A 19,781-nucleotide genomic window follows, 5' to 3' on the forward strand; every position below is an offset into this window, starting at 1 on the left:
CCTGAAGGCCTCAAGGGAACAGGATGGTGCTACAGGATAAATCACCATCACTTTCTCACGAGGTGGGTGGTGTGCTGATTGGCTTCCTCTCTAAAGGTCTCTGAACAGGATTGGTTTTCTCTCTAAAGATCTCTGAACAGGATACTCATTAGGACCAGAGCATGCAGGAAAGATTGGGCTGGGTTCCTAAAGGAGCTTCACATTTAGCACAGCAGTTCTAGCATGGAAGGAATGACTGTTAATGAGGAAGGTAGCCACAAAGGCTAACAATACCAGTGTAAATCATAGAGGAAAAACTCGCTGTTGAGAGAATCTAAGGTGCACCATGGGAGAAGTGAGTTTGGAAGTATGGATAGGAATGGTAGGAAGGGTAATCCTTGGCCAAAATGCAAAAGGCAAGGAAATGTGCATTTTGCTGGGATATATAGTACTTCAGAGAGTCAGAAGGAGAGAGAGAAAAGGACATAGGGACCGAGAGAGAAAGAGACAGGAGACAGAGACAGAAAAGGAGTTGAGAAGGAAAAGGAAGGACAGTGGGAAAGGAAGAGAGACACCTAGGGACATGAACCCAGTTAATTAGGTCACCTTAGAGCCCATTTTTGTTCTCCAGAGGCCTAGAATAGAATCCTGATAACAGCCAGTGGCACTGATAGAAGGTGGTGGAACCTTCATACAGCCTATCAGAAAGAAGTTAGGTAACTGAGAGGGGTATTGAGACCTGGCTGCTTCTTGTCTCTTTCTTGCTTTCTGTCATTGTGCAGTGAGTGTTTTCCTCTACCACATGTTCTTTACCATAGACAGACTCATGGCAATAGACCAGTCCTATCATGGCTGATAGACTTTGATGCTGAGAGAAAATAGGCATTGCTCCTCTTAAGTTGATTGTCTCAACTTAACATTTGTAACAGTGAGAGAAAGCTGAGTCCATTTGTATTTTTGTCATATTGTTTGTTTTGATTTCAGAGGTTGGATCTCATGTAGCCCAGGCTAGCTAGCCTCAAACTCCCTACATCTCTAAGGATGACCTTGAACTTCTGATCTTCTTGCCTTTCCCTCCCTAGTGGTAAGATGGCAGAAGTATACCCCAAGCTGAGGATCAGAGCCAGGGCTTCTGATAACCTTGGCAAGGTCCCTACCAGATGAACTGTAACACTAGCCAATACCACACCATTTATGTCTTCTCAGAAGACAAATATCTCTCTTAGTTAGGGTTTTATTGCGTTGAAGAGACACCATAACCATGGCAACTCTTATAAAGGAAAACATTAATTGAGGTGCAGCTTAAAGTTCAGAGGTCCAATCCATTATCATCATTGGCAGGGAGCATGGCGTCATGCAGGCAGACATGGTGCTGGTTAAATCTTGATCAAAGTCTAGTTTGATTGGTACAGATGTTATGAATACATTATATTTTAAAAGGGTAAAAGCAAAAGAAGATGCCTTTGGGGATGTTTAGAAAACAAGGACATGGGTCTTTATTGCTGTTGACTCACAGATATAACATACAAAATGATTCTTGAAATTAAAGAATGGAGTTGAAATGATGGAGTATGAAAAATTAAAGAGAGAGGTGAACCTTGATCATTGTGCTTTCTCTGGCTTGCGCTGAAAATTAAGGAGCCTTCTTTTCTGGTGTTTGTTTTTACTATAATCTTTAATAAACAAGTTGCTCAAGAAATATTTTTTGTTCAAATTTAAGGATGATTCAGGCCTGTCATATTTTCTGCCTGGCCCCTCTTGGGACCCCTCCAGTAACACTGGTATCTAGGCCAAGTATTAGGTTTGTTCAGTCTTATGCTACATTTAAATATTTAATTTTGAGATAATTTATACTCAAAACTTGCACAAGTAGTGCAGTTTCTAAATTGTTTTTATTCATCTTCTCTTAATATTATTATCTATGTGTTTGTATATGTATGATCTATGTGCATGTTTAGGAGTGTATTGATGTATATATGGGTGTCTGTGTATTATTTGCATGTAGTGTTCAGAGGACAACCTTAGGTACTAGTCTACAGTATGTTTGCATTTCACCTTTGAATTGAGACATGGTGTTTCATTGGCCTGGAGCATCACATATAGGCAAAGCTAGAAGGGCTGCAAGTTTCCAGGATCCATGTGTCTCTGCTTTTTATCTTCCCATTGCTGGCACTATAAGCACATATCACTCTCTGGCTTTTTAATGTAGGTTCTGGTAATCTGACCACAACTTCTCTCCTTGAGAGGCAAGTGCTATACAAATTGAACCTTCTACCCAGCTGCTGCAGAATTTTGTACATGGTATGAAGATGTGTTGCTGTGATTGGTGTAACAAAAAGTTGAATGGCCAATAGCTAGGCAGGAGAGTATAGGTGGGACTTCTGGGCAGAGAAATAACTCTGGGTGGATTCACCAGTGAGACAGGGTCGGCAGGATGTGTAATACAGAGATGAGGTAACGAGCCTCTATAGAATAAAAAGATGAGTTAATTAAGTTGTAAGAGTTAGTTGGAAACAAGCCTAAGCTGAAGTACATGCTTTCATAATTTATAATAAGTTTCTGTGTTATGATTTGCAGGCTGGTGATCCCATCAAGAAAGTATAACCATATGTGGCATCCAGTGTGGAGACCTGAATATCCAAGCTTAGGACCTGAGAAAACTAGAAAAGTTCTAGAGAAGGGGCTGACTGTGACTTCTTAGCTCTACAGTCTCTCAGGCAGGCCAGTGCTGGTGGCATACAAAGGCACGCCTCCCAGTTGTTGTCTGCAGAAGTGAGGCGTGGCTTTCACAGACCAGAGTGTGTAAAGCCAGTCACCAGAACCACTCTGTAGTCATAGTCTAGCCATTTTAGGTTTGGCTTACGTAGTCAGAACACTTCAGACACGCAGTAAAGCAAGATTCATATAAAAAAAAAAAACATAACAAAGACCTCTAAAAAGTAGAGTATGCTTTAAAAAGTGCTTAGGTGCTGAAGAAAAAGAAAATGGACATAGACAGTCATAGAAAATACAGTTTAAAAATAATAGTAAAGTTTTTAAAAAGAATAAGTAGTATAAAAAGAATAAGCCTCACAAGATGGGAAATACGCAGGGAGTCTGGATCCTATATTGTGCTTTGTTAACTTTGAAATTCTTAAACACTGCGGAGCAAATGGCAGTTATTGGAAGACATTGGAATGTGAAAGGAACTCCTGAATTAAACCAACTTATATACTTTGAAGATGTCTTAGTTTCAGAATGGAAGTCAGAAAATGTGTTCTACTGGGGGAGAGGATGTGCTTTTGTTTCCACAGGAATGACAAGCTATGGATTCTTTCAAAGTTAATTGAGATCACACTTGACCAAGGGAGACCTCCTAAGGATCCTGGCTATAGACATGAAGGAAGAAACTGGAAAGATTACAGATCTCTCAATGGTTTAGTTTTCTCCCTTTGTAACCTGTAGTGATTGATCCCTTTAAAAGATAGCCCATGGCCTCCTCATAGTTGCAAACTACCTCCTGAATAGCTACAAACTAACTGAAAAGTTTTGCTACATATTTTCAAAGAATGTCTATGTACCTGAGAATTTTCCATGTGTGTGTGTGTGTGTGTGTGTGTGTGTGTGTGTGTGTGTGTGTGTGTGTATCTTCTTTCAGTTTGTTTGGTGACTGACTGTTACCATTAATGATAAAATTAAAGTTCTGCAACCAACATCAAACTAAATGGAGAAAAACTCAAAGTGATCCCATTGAAATCAGGAACAAGACAAGGTTGTCTTTCCATAGCTATTCAATCTATTACTTGAGGTTCTAGCTAGAGTAATAGGACAACAAATGGAGATCAAGGGGATACAAATCAGAAAAGAAGAAGGCAAACTTTTCCTATTTACTAATGATATAGTTCCCATAAGTGACCCCAAAAATTCTACTAAGGAATTCTGCAACTCATAAACAACTTCAATAATGTAGCAGGATATAAGATTAACTAAAAAAAAGTCAGTAATTCTCTTTTATACAGATAATAAATGGGCTGAGAAAGAAATCAGAGGAACATCATCCTTTATAACAGCCATAAATAACATAAAATATCTTGGAGTAACTCTAGCCAAACAAGTGGAAGACCTATATGAAAAGAACTTTAAATCTTTGCAGAAAGAAATTGAAGAAGGCACCAGAAAATGGAAAGATCTCCCATGCTCTTTGGCAGAGAGAATTAACATAGTAAAAAATGGCAATCTTAACAAAAAGCAATCTACAGGTTCAATGCAATGCCCATTAAAATCCCAGCAAAATTCTTCATAGACCTCGATACAGCAATTCTCAACTTCATATGGAAAAGCAAAAACCCAGGATAGCCAAAATAATCCTGTACAATAAAGAAACTTCTGAAGGCATCACAATCCCTGACTTCAAACTCTACTACAGCGCTACAGTACTGAAAACAGCCTGGTACTGGCATAAAAACAGACAGGAGGACCAATGGAGCCCAGTCAAAGATGAGACTATTAATCCACACACCTATGAACATCTGATTTTTGACAAAGAATCAAAAAATATAAAATGGGAAAAAAAGCATATTGAAGAAATGGTGCTGGCATAACTCGATATCAGCATGCAGAAAAATGAAAATAGATCCATATCTACTGCCATGCACAAAACCCAGGTTCAAATGATCAAAGACCTCAACATAAAACCAACCACTCTGAACCTCATAGAAGAGAAAGTAGGAAGTAGCCTTAAGTGCATTGGCACAGGAGACCACTTCCTAAATATAAGCCCCAGTAGCACAGGAACTGAGAGAAACAATTAATAAATGGGACTTCTTGATCCTAATGAGAAGGCAAAACCATATTTTTTTTGTGTAGCAAATGCAATTCTTACTCAGCAGAAAGTATAGAATTTAATCATTTTCAGGTAAATTTAACTCAGTGCAGAATATTCTCTGCAATTTCATGTTTATAATGCATTTATATTCACATTGAAATCCCCACCCCTTCCATCTTTCTCTTCTTTGCCCTACTCCTTTCAGAGAATGGTGGAGGCAGATATTCTTGTTGACTATCCTCGCTCAGCTGCCTCCTTGCTCACAGAGAGTGCTTCTATTTCTTTATTTCCTTTGGACTTCCAATACTCTAGACATGCCCTCTGATGGCCTTCTGGAATTGGGGAGACCTAGTCTGTTCCAGGCAACAGTGCATGGATCCTCCTGACTTCTCCTGAGTGCTCTTCATCTGAGCCTTCTAGAACACAAGGTGGCCCTTCTTTATGCACTCACAAATCAAGAAACAAAAAGAACTTTCTACAAATACATATTCTCATATTGATTCCCCCATAGTCCGACTTATCAATACTTGAATTATTGGGGAGATTGTTGAGATATCATTTCAAAAATACGATCAATAGATTTTTCTCCCATTGACACAGAAATGTGTCTGTACACTTACACTTCTTTCCTGGATCATGTCCATACACACATTTACTGGGTTGTATGACATACTCTTGACTTTCACAGATTTGACATTTTCAGGTTCAAGTATTTGCTTATGACTTTGAAAATTTATGATGAGTTGTAATTTATTCTTTTGCTAAAGGAGATTTGAGTTCCACACTGCCCAAGAATCATGTAGCTGGTATGTATGCTTCTTGGGCACCCTCCCTGGATCATATTCATGCTTCAGCATATCTGCTTTATGAGGTGCTGGGGACAGAACTCAGGGATTCATGCGTTGGGCAAACTCCATATCAACTGAGTTATAGCCCCAGTCTAGCAACACCATTTTAAACAAAACAAACTTTCTTGTGAGTCTGGCTGTCAGGATCATGAGCCACATTTTGGGTTTTCTCAAATGGAAAAAGTGTCTTTGGCTACTGTTGGCACAGATCCTGGCATGCCTGGCTGGAGTGGTGAAATGGGTGGAGCATGGTAAGATGGGATGAGGTGAGGTGTGGTAAGGGCTGGATTCTGCAGGTCTGCCTGCCCCTTGCCATTCCTGCTAGAGACATACAGTGGTGGCCATTTCCAGATCCAGCTAATCCAGCATTCCTCAAGCATTTCTACAATTTATAAAAACATCCCTATTTCTTGGGTGTGAGGGAGTGGGGCATGCTGTTTTGAATTCAGACCCAAGGGGCACATGAAATTACCTATTAAAAGCCTCTTTCTGTGAGTTCTGCCATAGCATACTGTAGAATTTCTCTTGTTAAATGCAGCAAAATGAACCAAACTGCTATAATCTGATACCCTCACTAAAGACTTCTAAAGAAGCCCAAGAGCCACCCTCCCCACAGCTTCAGACTCTGGTCCTGCTGCTGAATGTGGCTGTGCTGTGCAAAGGAATCACTAGTGTCTTCCTCATCTTCAAATCTCCCAACTCTGTACTCTGGGATACCTCATAGATTTTTCTCTTAGTGGGTGAAGAAGAGTACAAAGACCGAGTTACCAAAGAGTTTAGCATTCTATTCTTTGGATAAAGAAATGCAAACATTGATTAACTTCTTTTGTGATTGAACTCTTTTAAAATGTTTTTTGATTATTATTATTATTACTATCACCACTATTGTTATTATTATTGGTGGTGGTGGTGTGTGTGTGCATGGTGCATGTGCCATGGAGCACATGTGGAAATCAGAGGACAACTTTTGGTTCTGGGGACAGTACCCAGATTGTCCAGTTTTACATGGCAAGTGCTTTTGTCCACAGAACCATCTTGCCTGTTCATGTTTCTTTGGCTATTGAGACTGGACCTCAAGCAGCCTGGTTGGCCTTGAATTTACTATGAAGCTGAGGATGATCTTGAACATCTCATCCTCTTTTCTACACCACCTAGCCCTGCTTCCTTCCCCTAGATTGGTCCTTGTAAGGAAACTCCCTAATTGCCTTTTGGTTGTCACGACTGATTAGGTGTTTCCCACCCTTTGGTATTGTAACATTTTACTGCTGCCATCTCTAAAGTGCTCAGGTTACAGGCCACTGTCATGTCACCCTGTCTGGCTCTGTGTTCCCCTCATCTCCCCAAATACACCATGTCAGTACAATATTAAAACCACACCCTCAAGTTGTCAATACTACAAACCACATTTCTAGACAGCATGGCACTGCCACTGCCTTTTGCAGCATCCTGTCATCGAGTTACAAGCAGCATACATTAAATTTCATATGCCCTTTAATTTTTTTTATCTCTTCAATTGCATGCATCTCCTTTATAATCATTCATTCTGGTAATAAAACCTGCAGAGTTTTAAATTGAGCTGAAGTCCCAAATGCTTTGGTAGAATTTATGTTGCATAATTTTACTGGTTTCCCTAAAAACAAACAGTAACGCAGCCCTTAAGTATTCTACCCAGGGGAGTCAAATTCGTTCTCACAATCCTGGAGGTTTTGGGTAGAGGGCTTGCCACCCAAGTGTGAGGACTGGAATCCAGAGTCCCAGATATGAAATATAAAAGCAGGGCAGGCATGGTAACCTCCTTGTAATCTGTAGTTCTCATGAGGTGGACAGGCTATTCCCCAGGGCAAGCTGTATAGACACATAGTGAATCAGTGAGGCATCTGGGGCCTCCGTAAATAAAGTGGAGAGCAGCTGAGGTGGACACTGCCTGCATACACATGTGTCACCACACATGAGAACACACATACATATGAAAAAATTTCTCTGGGAACTGGTGAGATGTTTCAGCAAATAAAGGATCTCTTTTGCAAGCCTGATGATTGAAATTTGATGTTGGGAAGAAACAAAACAGCTTTTGCCAAGTGGCTTCTCACCTCCGCAGGCAGGCCCCTCCACCCATATTAATAAGAAAAGTTATCTGGTGTTTGCTATTGGCCAATTGTGAGGGAACAATTCAGAAAACAAAGGGAATATAAAAATAATAGAACAAACGATGCAGATATTGGCAGTTTTCTGCAGATTTCACCAAAGTATTTGTGAAGTAGTTTCATGGCACACACCTGGAGGAGCGACTGACCAGTGCTGAACTGTGAGGTCATAGGAGAAAAAAGAAAATTTGTCTGCCTTTCACAGGATCATCAGGATTACGTTTAAGTTTTGGGTTCTGAGTTTGTTATTCATGATTACGTAACACGTGGTATGCAAATTTAGGAACTTTAGTAAATATCCATTGATGTGCAAAAACACTCTGGCCAGAAGCAGCCTGTAGAAGAGTTTATTTTGGCTTATGATTCCAGAGGGATGAGAGTCCATCAGGGCAAGGAGGCTGCAAGTGGCAGGCACAGCACCCAGAGCAGGGAGCTGAGAGCTCATGCTGGTCAATGTAACACTGGAACTCAAACCAAGGATCCCATAAGCTGAGCCTTCCAGCCTCCCAGCCTCCACACCACTGGTTTTGGGGATCTGAGAGGTGGGCCAGACTAGCTCGGATCTCAATAATGCAGGGTATGAGGATGGGTGAGAATAGGTGGGTTCTGAGTAAGGAGGATTGAGACCTGAGTAATTTTTTTTTTCCTGGAAAACACACACACACACACACACACACACACACACACACACACACACACAGATTGGCATGATGCTTTAGAGAGAAAGAAAGGGATTTGCTAACTAGCTGTAGTTATAGCTCTGTAAAGGGTTTAGTTCAGAACAAAAAAAAAAGGAAAGTGTGTTTCTTCGGAGCACAAACAGATTTTAGTTCATGTTTTTAGTTATCTCAGACAAAGAGCAGTTTGCTCTCCTTCAAACACACTGAGGACAGGTGGTGGTGGGTGACCAAGGGACCAGGGTCTGACTGAGGCTGGAGTGAGACATCAAAGCTTTGGGGCTCTCTGAGGAGTCAACCTTTCTCTGTACACACTTCCTCATGCCTGTCTTGACCAGCTTCTCTGTGTGCTCCTCGCTCATGAGGCTCAGCCAGCCCCCGCTTCCTATCGCGTCCTCTGAGGCCCAGGCTCACTGCAGGTAAAGGGCTGACTAAGGGAGAGACTGAGGATCTCCAAGTTGGTAGCTTGGAAGCTTTCTGGAAGGGACTTGGAGGCAGTTACATTATATACCAGTACATGATTTCTTTTTTTAAAAAATATTTTTATGTTTTATTATTTATAACATTTAACTTTAAATATATTTTGATCATATTCTTCTCTTTCTTCAAGTTTTTCCACATCTTCCCTACCTCCCTACCCACCTAAGTTCAAGTTCTTTCTCAAAAAAAATGCAGAAACAAAAAAATCAATACAAAAAATCATTAAACCAAGAAAACAAAGTAAAATACAACCTACACACACAGACACGCACGCACACACACACACACACACACACACACACACACACACACACACACACAAACTGTGGACTCTATTATATGTGTGCCAGTTGCTCCTGGACATAAGGCTTGTCCTGGAGTGATTGATACACCCAGTATTACACCACTGGAGAAAATTAATTTTTCTTCTCCTAGCAGATACAAGTGATAGTTCAGTTGTTAACCTTTACCCTAGTAGCTAGGTTTTTACCCATTCATTCTTTTATTCATTCATTAAAAAGCATAACTAAATAAAATATAATAAGATAAAATAAAAACTGAAGTTGGACAAGACAAACCAACAGAAGGATAAAAGTCCAAGAGAGGGCACAAAAGTCAGAGACCCATGGTTCACAAACTCAGGAATCCTGTAGAAACACTAAACTAGAAGCCTTAACATATACTCAGAGAAGCTGAAGCAGACCCCTGCAGGCCCTGTTTACGTTGCTTCGGTCTCTGTGAGTTCATATGCACTTTGGTCATGTTGCCTTAGAGGGCCTTGTTTTCTTGATGTCCTCCATCCCTTCTGGCCTTTCCACTCTTTCTGCTTCTTCTTATGTGATATTCCCCAAACTCTGATGGGAGCAATTTGATGGTGATGTCCCCATTGACAGATGCTTGTTTCAAAGTCTCTCCCTCTCTGCATAGTGTTTGTTCCCATCTACTGAAGGAGGGAGCTTCTTTGATGATGGCTGAACAAAGCACTTGTAGAAAGAACTCTGACGGAGACAGGCAATTAAATTATACATGGTTTCTTACAATAAGTAGTGAGTGAATGCGTGGACAGTCATTATCTGCTTACCTCCTTGCATGTAGGAAGAAAATGGTGAGAGACTGTCACAGATTCTTTTATGTTTCTGTGATAATGCTCTGACTAAATCAACTTTAGAAATAAAGGGTTTATTTTGGCCCACAGTCCATCATGGTGGGATGTTCTCAAGGCAGGAGTTCTAGGCAGGTGGTTATACTGTGTGAAAGAAGCAGGCAGGCTGGTGTGAGAGAGAGCAGGGAATACTGATGCTCAGCACACTCCTTTCCACAAAACTACAGGACAATCCCATTCACTATTAAATTGGGTTTTTCTGTCTTAATGAATTTGATCAAGATAAATTGTGGAAGGCATGCGCAGAGGCTAACTTAATTTAAATTCCTCACAAGGGTACCTGGAGGAGTATCACACCAGATCATGTCATTCTAATGGTTGACACAGGCTATCACAGTAACTGACCAAATCGTGGAACTGTGTTTCTATGAGGAAGCAGTGCTTGGGAAGCTCACCGGAAGTCACAGGACTCTCACCAGAAGTCACACATATTCTTTGAGTTCCAGGTTTTGTGAGTTCACAGAGTAGAAAAATAGAGGAGGGAAACGGGTCTGACTTGGTCTGGACTTTATATTTTGTGGAACAAAACTTCTTAAGATGTTCAGTAGTAACTACCTTTTTTCAGCATCTCAAAGGAAAAAGAAATATTTCTAAAGAAATGCAAAATGCAAGACTGGGAGTAAAGCTCAGTTGGCAGAGTGCTTGCCTGAGATGCAGAGCTTTGAATTTGGTTCCAAGCTTTGCATAAAACAGGTGTGGTAGTGTGTGCCTGCGAGCACAGCACTCAGTAGAGGGAGGAAGGAGGATCAAGAACTAACAGTCCTTCTTGAATGCATTGTAAATTTAATACTAGGCTGGGATATGTGAGCCTTTATCTCAATTTTAAAAAGTAAGGAAAAAGTTTAATATAAAGTACATGACACATACTATATAACAAAAAAGATTGTTTCTTAAATGGAATAAACTTAGCCTCATGGAGAACCAATTCTATTAGCCTTACTTACTCCTCTCACTCCAAACCAACTCTTGAAGATTTCAACAGAGACAACTCTAGCTTACAGGTTGGTGTTCACTGGCTGATTTGTGCTTGGGAAAGGTTGTTGTAGTTTAAAGATTTACTTTATTTTTAGTTGTGTACATATGTGTGTAGGTTTGTGTATATCTTATTGTAGGTGTCCCTGGAGGCTACATGAAGGCATTGGAGCCTTTGAGCTGGAGTATAGGTGGCTATAAGTTGTCTGACATGGGTGCTGGAAACCGAACTGAGGTCCTCTGCAACAGCAGTAAGAGCTCTTTAGTGTGGAGACATCTCTCCAGCCCCTTGTCAGTATAGTTTAAAAGGAGTGACATTACAGGTCACATCTAGTGCATCAGAGAAAAATAAGCCTTTTGTAACCATTAATTAGTCATTCTTTGAACAAATATTTGTTTGATATCATTACAAATTTCACAAAAATTAAATAACTCACCCCAAGTTTCTAATTCATTTTAATTAGTTAATTGCAGAATTTTGCCAAAAAAACGTTGATCTTTCCATTTTTCCATTTTAAATTGGACATATTTCAGGAGATTAAATCAAATTACTAAATATGCTAAAACAAGCATTTTCTTGTAGCATCATGTCCAGATGAAAGAGAAGAATATGATTGAATTATCCATTGCTATTCAAATTTAAAGAATTATATTTGCTCATATAATTTATGAAAGTATAAGAACCAAGATCACTGGGCTGAGGAGTTGGCTCAGTGAGTAGGATGCTTCTTATACAAACATGGGTACAAATACCCATCACATATGTAAAACCAAGGTGTGGCAGAATACATTTGTAATCCCAGTGATGAGGAAGTAGAGACAGGAGGATACCTAAGGTTGCTGGTCCATCAATCTACTTAATTGATGAGTCATTGTCTCAAAAATTAAGGTGAACTGAGAACACCTATCTGTTGTCAATCTGCCCTCTAGATGTATGCCTATAATAGTCAAACATGTGTACGTTTCCTACCAGGAACATATATACACAGGTCTGAATGTATGCACACACACGCACACACACACACACACACACACCATACACATATACACAAGCATGGGTACCTTTCCTACCAGGAACATATATACACAGGTCTGAATATATGCACACATACACACACGTATACACACATACACATGCATGCGCATGCACACTCACATACACACGTATGCACACACACACATCTACCTTTGAGTCATTTTGATTAAACACTGTCTTTGCATTTTCTCCTCGTCTTTGATCAACATCATTTTCATAAGCACTCATAGGTGGAAGAATTACTTACACAGTGCCAACTTGACTATAAGCACCCCCGACTTTCTTAGTCTTTGTCTCTGGTATGTGAATATCAGGAAACTGCCAGTTCTTTTCTGATCATGACTATACTTCATTCAGGTGCTGCTCCACTTGGAGCAAACAACTTTTATCTGTTCTCCAGAGAGAAAAGTGAGGGTGTTGATGTTTGGTTCTCTTTGTTTCCATTAACTTGATGGGGAGACTGGAATGTTGAGTGAAAGATGCCGTTTGCTCAAAATCTGAATAGCCTTGGATCCTGGATCCAAAGGCACCCATTCCGTGGGATCACCCTGTGATGCTTCCCTGCATTAAGGTACAGGGCAATCAATTTGCACTTTAATGGAGTTGCAATGTTAACTTCATCCCCATGTCATTTCCATGGCCCCTCAATGTCCTCCTTCTTAATGGGTTTCTGGGTCATTTTCCCCTCCAAAATTCATTTATGGGACTGAAGACTTTATATGAAATTATGTTTGTCTTTAAATTATTAAAAATTTAACAAATGTAGGCAATTACAACTATAAGTAATCCAATTTTGCAATGAAATTTTCAGTATACATTTTGGCTTATGATCTCAAGGGTCTCTTCCTTCATCTCCCGGGGCTCCTTAGACTAGCAATGACTGCCGAGGACGCATATTCTAGAGTATTCATTGGGCCCTGAATTCTCAGTCTACCCAGCAAAACCCAGACAAGCCATGCACTAGTCAACTTTCTGTTGCTGTTATAAAGCATATGACGACCAAGGCAACTGAGAAAAGGAGGGTTTATTTGGGATAATGGTCCAGAGGGATGAGAAGCCATTCTGGAGGGAGAACAGCTGATATATCTTGAACTACAAGCACAAAACAGAGTGAGTGAACTGGGAATGCTAGCAAGTTTTGAAACCTCAAAATCCACCTCTGGAATCACTTCCGGAGACATACTTCCTTTAGCAAGGCCACACCTTCCAGTCTACCTAAACAGCACCATCCACAGGGGACCAAGTATTCAAATGCCTGAGACCATGGGTGACATTTTATTGAAGTTACCATAAATCCCATAGAGGAAAAAAAATCAGTTTCAAGTCCATGTATACCTCCCAGTCTTAGACCACAAACAGTTTGCAAGAAGGGAAAGTTGGGGTTGAGACTATGGCCCAATTGATAGAGGGTTTGCCTATCATTCTCAAAATCTTGAGTTGGATTCCTACCACCTCATGAACCACACATGACTGCACACTGCTGTAATTTTAGTTCTTGGAAGGTGGAGAGTGGAGGATCAGAAGGTGAAGGTCATCTGCTACATAATAAGTTTGAGGCCAGCACAGGATAGTACATGTGACCCAGTATTGCAAAAGAAAAAAAAAAAGACTTGTGGAGACAGCATAGTTGATAAAATGTTCCCTTTGCAACCCAGGTGCCCTGAGATAGATCTCCCAGAAGTAACATAAAAAAGCTAGTCGCAGTGGCCTGGGCTTGCAATTCTAATACTGGGGAGGCAGAGGCAGGAACATCCCTGGAGCTTCATGGCCAGTCTACTTCTTGGTGAGTTACAAGCTTTTGAGAGAGCCCTTTTCCAAAAACAGGTTGGTGAGCAGTTGAGGAAAGACATCTGGCATCTTTACATGCAAACAAATGTGTACATTAATATAAGCACAAGTGTGCATCCATACAAGCACATGTGTACATCAATACAAGCACTTGTGTACATCCATACATTTACACAGTGGGGGGCGAAGAGGGGCATGAGTGGAGGGAGAATACTAGCCCTCCATCCGGGAACAAAGAAAAGAAACAATGTAATCTCCTCAAACGGTGACAGAATTTAGGAAGATACAACATGTCGGGCAACTGCCTTTGTTTACTTTCAGCTGATAGTCAGCCCTCTCCAGCCATAGTGTGTTTCTATTTTAGGGCTATACAGATTGAGGTCATGTATTTTTCCTTGTGATCAGGAACCCAAAGGGAAAAAGGGTATTTACTGAGCTATGGCACAATTAAGATTTTACATTGTCACGTCTCTGGTTTGTTGTGTTTTGTCAAAGATGTGTCTGATGTCTATTGTTCTTATTGTTTTCAGCCGTCCTTGATTTTAACTCAGCTTTCAAAGAAGAACTATCTCAGCAGGTGATTATTATCCTTTCCCCCTTAAATCCTTTCAACTATAATTTAAAAAGATGTCCAAAGAAATTATTATTTTGACATTTATTTGTAGCATATTTGTGACCTTACTGCAAAAGGGCACCTGTGTTACCTATGCTGTTTATCTTGCTACTTGTGCCCAAAAGATAGGAAGTAGGCTCAGCTTTGCAAAATCTTTCACCTACTATAAGTTCATTGTTAAAGAAAAATGCATAGTAAAATGAATACACTTATAAAAAAGCAGTCTCAACTAATACATGATGTATACTGGGTAGTTTTATGTCCACTTGAGACAAGTTAGAGTTATCTGAGAGGCAGGAGCCTCAACTAATAAAATAGCTCTATTAAGACTGGCTTGTACAAAAGTCCGAAGTCATATTCCTAAGTAGTGATCGATGGAGGAAGACCCAGCCCATTGTGGGTCCTGTCATCCCTGGGCTTGTGATCCTGGGTTCTAGAAGAAATTAGGCTGAGTAAGTCATATGGAGCAAGCCAGTGAGCAGCACCCCTCCATGGCTTTTGCTTCTGCTTTCAGGTTCCTGTCCTGCTTGAGTTCCTGTGCTGACGTCCTTCCATACTAAACAGTGCTGTGGAAGTATAAGTCAAATAGTCCGTTTCCTCCTCAAGTTACTTTGATCATGGTGTTTTATTACAGCATAGAAACTTTAACTAAGACACCATGCTTGCTTAAACTTTTAAAATGGTTGAGAAGGAAGTAGAGTGACTCAAGAGGTCAAGTGGAGGAAAAGGTCAACACTAGCTCCATGGGCCCAATCCCCAGTTTCTTGTTTATCTTTGGGAAGTAAAACAATTACCATCTCATTATTAAATAACAGCATGGTTAATTCCATTCTGTTTTGCTAAACAGACATGTTATCAATATGCCTTCTGAATATTTATATCTGTCCTCGTAGACTAGCACTACCTCCACACTGGCTGGATGAACATTTCTCTGCAGTGGGCAGCAGTTAAAGAAGAGACTTCTAACTGGTCACAGTGCTGAGAGTGAGTGAAGGGTGCTCAGCTCTAAATGAGACATTTCTATCACCTCCACCCAAGGCTCAGGGAGCACTGCCAAGTGTGGGGAAGTGGAGGGCAAGGAAGACAGGGAGGACAGGGAGGGCAGGGAGAAATAGGAAGGACAGAGAGGACAGGGAGGACAGGGAGGACAGAGAGGACAGGGAGGATATGGAGGGCAGGGAGGACCAGGAGGGCAGGGAGGTCAGGGAGGACAGGGAGAAATAGGAAGGACAGGGAGGACATGGAGGATAGGGAAGATAGGGAGGACAGGGAGGAGAACTATGAAATACTGTCATTTGGACACGGCCTGACTATTGCATCCACAAAGTCACTGCAGCTAGGGGTTCTGGCACAAGGTCTAAGCAGGGCCAAGCCAACAAGATAGCTCAATATTCCAGCACAAATCAGGCTTAGTCAATCATAGAGAAAGAAGAAAAGGAGAGCTATGAAGGCAGAAAAATGAAATGTTGGGTGAGAGTTGAGGGTGACTGAGGGAAACTGGTCATGGCTATCACCAAGATACATCATATAATGTATGAAACTGTCAAAAAATTAAATAGAAGATATTAAAAAATCAATAACTCAGAATCTGTTCTAAAAGTTCCCTTGTGAGACATGGCGCTGTGTTCATAGGGGCCTTTGTCTGTCCCCACAGACCTCTCATGGAAACCTGGATGGCCCTAACCAATTTAGAGCCACTACCTTGTTTTTTGACAAGTGTATTCGGAGCCCCTTTCCTGACTGGCATGGTGACACTGACTTGTCTGGGACACCTTCATCTCTCACTCCTAGAACTTTTAAAACTACACAATAGGAAGTGATTTACAGTGAGGAGACATGAGATTACTACCTTGACAGTAAGGCTTCCAGGAAGGCCTTTATGTATTCAAACACTTCACACCACAGTTAACAGTACACACACTGCCACAATAAGTAATAAAACTCACTTAAATGTTCAGTAGCAGAGCCTCTTAAAAGAACCAGACCCGTTTTTGCCATTGGCATGAGCCAGAAAGCCATCTCTTAAAGGAGTTGTGCCTCTGCTTGCCCCCACAGACAGAGCCTATCCGAGAAAAGGTGGTTACCAAGAAGCCAAGTTTGACTCTGATTTTGTGTGTTTGGAACCTCCCCACCCCTTTTAAGAGACTTTATCAGGTTTTATGTGTCTCTAAGTTGGCAGACATTTGGGTGCTATTTGTAGGTAGGTTTTTTTGGGGGGGAGGGAGACTATGGTCAGCTCTATTTCTGCCAACAACTTACTAATAAACACTCAGAGACATCACTAATTATTGACACTTGACCCAAAAGCTTAGGCTTGTTACTAGCTAACTCTTACATTTTAAATTAATTCATATTTCTTATCTACACTGTGCCACATGGTTCGGTACCTTTTCTCAGTGTGGCAGGCCCATCTTGCTTCTCTCTGTGTATGCTCATGACTCCCAGACTCCACCCTTCTTCTTCCCAAAGTTCTCTGTTTGCCTCTCCCACCTAATCTCTACCTGCCCAGTAATTGACCAGTAAGTTTCTCTATTAAACCAATCACAGTGGTATATTCAAACAGTGTAAAGGAATATTCAACATCCCATGCCATTGCCAGCAGGAGGCTGTCAGGCACAAGAAAGGGCCCTCACTTGTACACATATCTGCACCTCCAATGCCATAGCCAGCTGGGCACTATTCCACCACAAGTGATGGTTCAAGCCAACCACTTCGCCTGTTCTCTGTGCTCCCCTATGCCAAGAAAGGCTCCACTGTGACTCCTGGAACTGTCCCAGCACCAACATCTTCATGCCAGCCTGCCCCCTCAGGAAATGCCCTGCTAACAGCCAGAGGAAGGCTCCTTTGTGGGAGAATCTGGGCCTTTCCTATATCACCCAAACAAGCAACTCAAAACTCATTTCCTTGGCTGTGCTTTCTTTCCCAGAGGAAAGAACATCACCAGCATCATCCCTGAGAATTGGCAGGAGTGACGGCACTAAGCCTGGATAAAGATATGGTCTGATCTTGAACTTCTGTAGCATTGCTGAAACAATTTTTGCTATGTCTATAGAGCTATTTAGAAAACTCAGGTGATAGTGGTACCATGACCTTTCCTTGAGGCTGTTGAAGCCTATGCACATACTAATGCTACAGCAGCTTTCACAACAGTAGAAAAAAGATGGGGTGATTTGATTCTTACCTGAGACAGTTTTATGCCTCTGACTTTTCACTCTTCTGTGCCAACTTGCTTCTGGCTCCTCTGCCTGTTGGTTCCTCAGGGAGTACTTCCATCACCTGCTACAGCATGTGTTTGTGACACAAGCTGGGACTTATGATGCACTTGTGTCTTTGTGGCAAAGAAGCCAAGAGAGGTTCCAGAATTATGTGACTTTCTTCTGAATCTTGGCTCTGCATTTGTCTTATTTTGTGTCATTGGACAGTTACTTTTCTCTGTCTTACTTTCACACTTGATAAAATTAAAAAAAAAATCCCCCAAAACAAATAATCAAAAATACCCTAACAAAAAATAAATATCATGGTTATAAAGATTCACATAGATCCAGGCAATTGTCTAATTCAATAAAAACTCCTTGTACCAAAGTGAATTTTGAGCTTCTTAGGAGTAGGCTTTGAGGTTGTTTTGCCCATGTTTCTGCAGGCCTTAAAGTCCACTAATTGTTTAATGATTAATTAAATGCTGGCCAAGATAAATGTCTGATTCCCTGAAGTTCCAGAAGTTAGAGAATCAAATCTGCTGTGTGACTCTCAAGAGAAGCTGTCCAGAGCTGTATGTAGAGTGATATGTCACAAGAGTTCACCATGAAGACTCCACCTTGTGAAACTGCAGATATACATGGAAGGAGAGAGCCTAAATTAAGATGACTGAAAAAGGAGCTCTGCTAACTAGCAGCCACACAGGGAAGTGTTTTCCTGGGTCAGCAGACAAAGGTCAGTGATGGAGCTGTGGTCTACGGGCAACAGGCTCCATCCCAAGCTGTCGGTAGAACTTGGCAACCTTGTTTCCTTAGTACTGATTCTGCAGGTATGAAAGAAACAAAATTGAGGGGGCCCACTGATCTTGCACCACCCTTCTGGATGGATACTGAGGTCAGGCAATTGTGTGGCATGATTGGAATCTCTGCAAGGAGCTAAAGCCTAAGGTGCAAATCTCAGAATGTATGAGATGTCAGAATTATGGGATGCCCATTGAGGAAAACTCTAGGCAAAGAGAGAGGCTGTGTGTGTGTTGCAGGTAGCAGAGCTTGGGAAGTTAGACTACACATATCCTTTGAAGCCCATATGATTCTGTCACAAGCCCTAGATACCACACTTGGAGCTACAGGATTTGGTGTTTTCCCTACTGGGTTCTTTTATACCTTGCTTTGTTTTGATTTTTCCTTGCTCTCTCCAATTCTTACACTTTGGAATGGGCATGTTGATTCTGTGCCAGGATATGCTGAAACATTTTAACTCAGGTTTTACTTTATAGGCTCAAACAGTTAAAAGTTTATGTTGAGTGTCAGAGGAAACTTCTAAACACTATTGAAACTCTTCAAGAGTACAGGGACTTTTGAAGTTGGACTGAACACATTTTGCAATATGAGATGGCCATGAGCTTGTGGTGGCAAGAGGTAGAGGTGTTTAGGAGTGTTAAGTTGACAAAGTGTGGACTTACAGAATTTAATACTGATTGTCCACTTGACAGAATCTAGAATCACTTATAATACAAACTCTTGGACACGTCTGTGAGGAATTTTCTAGTTTGGATTAGTTGAGGTGGGAAGATTCTTCTTAAATGTGGGCAGCGCCATCCCATGGGAGGGGGCTCATACTGCATGAAGAGTGGAACACAAGCTGAGCACCAGCATCCATTACTCTATGCTTCCCGACCATAAACACAGCGTGACCCTGCCCTATGCTCTGGCTGAGGTAACTTTTTGGCCATGATGGACTGGACCTCAAGCTCTGAGCCAAGCAAACCCTTTCTCTCTCAAGTTGCTTTTGTCAGGATTCTGTGCAGCAAGAGAGTTAACACAGGCTGAAAACATACTTAGTATTAGCGTTGGCTTTACACTGTCTTGTTTAGATTGGGGGTATAACTCAGTAGAACACTTGCACAAGAGACACAAGAGAAGCCCTGAGTTTAGTCACTAGTACTGGGGGTGAGAAGTAACCAAAAGGGGGGCATTTTACTCCTTTATTTTTCTCATGAATGCCTCTTTTGTATCTGTAAAGATAACTCTTGTTGTGTTCCCCTGCAAATCTTTCTTGTCACCTCCTAGAGGCCGACTGATAT

General features: G+C 41.2%; 1 long non-coding RNA gene across 1 annotated transcript in view; it reads left to right on the forward strand.

Moving 5' to 3' along the window:
- Window positions 1–18,235: 18,235 nt before the first annotated feature.
- The window catches only part of LOC126490674 (uncharacterized), a 20,864-nt gene continuing 19,318 nt past the window's right edge, over window positions 18,236–19,781 (forward strand). Inside the window, exon 1 of the long non-coding RNA XR_007589218.1 lies at window positions 18,236–18,433. This is a non-coding gene — a long non-coding RNA (uncharacterized lncRNA). The remainder of the gene's footprint in view (window positions 18,434–19,781) is intronic.

This window comes from Alexandromys fortis, unplaced genomic scaffold (genome assembly GCF_014885135.2).
Source record: "Alexandromys fortis isolate MF-2015 unplaced genomic scaffold, M_Fortis_MF-2015_v1.1 scaffold_184, whole genome shotgun sequence".
In the NCBI taxonomy this organism is placed as follows: Eukaryota; Metazoa; Chordata; class Mammalia; order Rodentia; family Cricetidae; genus Alexandromys; species Alexandromys fortis.